We start from the raw sequence: 2525 nt of genomic DNA on the forward strand, positions 1-2525 counted from the left end.
AAAAGTTAGATATCACATTTATTAACACATAAAATAATTTTCCAAATATATGTTTTAATTTGCCTTTAGGATTACTGTGCAAGTTATTAATACAAAGAAAGAATTTATTTTCTTAGTCCATTTGTTTTCTTTCCCCTTACAGTATACACGCAGCATAAATGCATTCATATTTGTGTATATCTGTACCATGTGTGTCTGCAAAGAGAGAAGGACAATAGTAACATGGGCAGGAAATAGAAAACGTTCCATTTTCTAAACTTACCCTTGCCTCCAAATCATTACAATGCCAGATTTTATCAGGAACACTTCTTTAAAAAAAAAAAAATAAAAAAAAATTGAAGAGAATTTCAGTTCCAGATGGAGTCTACAGTGATGTTACAAAGATAATATAAGGAAGAGAAAGTGGAACCAGATGTGTCATTTTCACAGAGATGGATTACATTAAGCGTAAAACTCTCCAAATATTATGCGAGTTGTGACATCTGCAGCAATAAGTTCAGACCTGAGCAGATCTTTTCCCTTCCCTCTGTAGATTTCCTGGTTTGAATGGCCACTTCTAACTTTTCAGCTTCACAGATTGTAAGGGATCCTCTAGCCTGACACCTCAAAGACTCAAGTTTTCTAGAATTAATTCTTAGAATCACAGAATCATTAAAGTTGGAAAAGATCACTGTAATGCTAAAATTGGATGATAATAGCAGGATGGCAAAGTCTCTGGCCAAAGCAAAACAAGAACAAGCCCAAAAGCATACATGCAGGGAAGAAAGAAAGAAACAAACAAACAAGGAAAAACAAACAAACAAGGAAAAACAAACAAACAAGGAAAAACAAACAAACAAGGAAAAACAGCAGCTGCTTACCTTTAGAAGACCTCAGGTAAGCAGGTATCTCTGTCAAGAGATGCCCTCACCTTCACTGCCAACCCTTAAATGAGGTCTGGGAAGGGGTGGATCCTGGCTCCACCCATTCCAGTTAATGAATTGCATAGCATTCAGCTGAGCTCCCCTAGGTTGGCCCTCTCTTCTCACCAGGTGCTCGATCACTGTTTCAGGCCATAAATTAGCATTTCTGCTACAGCCTCTAAGATCATCTAGTCCAACCATCCATGTACCACAAATGCTGCTCATTAAACCATATCCCATGTCTTGAAACATGCTTGCCTTGAATTGCACCAGTTAACAGCCCATGACTCTACTTGCTATCTGTACTCATAATTTTTTTCTGCTAGGTTGAAATTCTGCCTATTCCAAAGCTTCTTTTCTCCACATACATGATATTTAGGTGCAACTCTTCTCTGCAATATACTAAATACCTCTCAAAGGCTTTCACTATACAATCCATAGGACAAGGTCCTCAGGTCTGACCTCCTGCTCTTGAATCTGCAGGCTTTGCACATTTGAGAAGAGCTACCTTCTGAACCTACTGGAAGGATTACCACTGATATTTTCACAGTCATCATTTTCTCTCTTGCATTGTTGTCATTTAGATCAATGACTTTCCATTTAATCACATGAAAAAGAAAACATATATATACATATATATATACATATTTACATCAGTACTCCAAGCTTTTTTGCATGGATATCTCGATACTCAGTCTCAGTATTTTCTGAAAATCTCAACATTATGTTTTTTTATATTAGTGACTAAAATGTTACCAATGCATAGGCAAAGAGCCACTCCCCTGAAGCCTGTTCTCCTATTGTCAGCTCTCTGAGAAGCTTACAATTCGAAACCCATTACTGAGGTTTTAATATATATCATATTATTGATTGTCCCTTTTAACTCTTGACCAGAATGCCAAATGTCAAATGCTTTGGTGCTATTGCCTTTAGCACTGTCTTTTTGTTTACTGGATTGACTGATGCTGAAGACATCCTCTTCATTTCTCACACAGAAGTTGTTCAGCATCCTCCCATGACTCCTCCAACTATTGGAAGCATTGTCTTACTTATTAAAAATATTGGTACTGGCATAATTTTTTTCCCAGTTCTAGATGAGAACTAATGTTTAGACGGTAGTTTATCAAGCATAAGTTTATCAAGAAAAACACGTGCTCAATGTCTTTAAACATTAGATAGTTGGTGTGAGTGTATCCCTTAGTTCTTTGTCCTCACGACATGAGTATTTACTGAGCAGTTCTACTCCCTTTTATAATTATAGACAATTGTCTGAATTTCTTTTAATGATGGACCAATATCATATGTGGATTTCTTCTCAGTATTTTTTAAACTTCCCTCTGACACTCTAGAAGTACCCAGAGTTCTCTCTTTGTGCATTTGTATTGAAGTATTGAAGAAGTCCTATCTACCTATCAAATTTCCTTTTCCCTCATTTATATAAATGTACATTTTCCTGTTTTTTTCTTGATTGTTTGTTTGTTTTGCTTGTTTCATATCTGCTTTTGTTTTTCTTTTTCTTTTATTATTATTATTTTATTATTTATTTATTATTATTATTAGTTTGTTTTCTTCTGGCTGTTTTGTGTCTTCTTTTTTTTAACCAATATGGCCTTATCTATCAAT

The 2525-nt window shown here is 35.4% G+C and overlaps 1 long non-coding RNA gene across 1 annotated transcript in view; it reads right to left on the reverse strand.

Annotated features, from left to right (window-relative positions):
- LOC109368220 overlaps positions 1 to 916 on the reverse strand; it is a 3106-nt gene extending 2190 nt beyond the window's left edge. Inside the window, exons 1-2 of the long non-coding RNA XR_002116022.2 lie at positions 861 to 916; positions 263 to 308 (exon numbers count right to left, since the gene is read on the reverse strand). This is a non-coding gene — a long non-coding RNA (uncharacterized LOC109368220). The remainder of the gene's footprint in view (positions 1 to 262; positions 309 to 860) is intronic.
- Between the last annotated feature and the right edge of the window lie 1609 nt (positions 917 to 2525).

The sequence above is a fragment of the Meleagris gallopavo genome, chromosome 6 (assembly GCF_000146605.3).
Source record: "Meleagris gallopavo isolate NT-WF06-2002-E0010 breed Aviagen turkey brand Nicholas breeding stock chromosome 6, Turkey_5.1, whole genome shotgun sequence".
Taxonomy (NCBI): domain Eukaryota; kingdom Metazoa; phylum Chordata; class Aves; order Galliformes; family Phasianidae; genus Meleagris; species Meleagris gallopavo.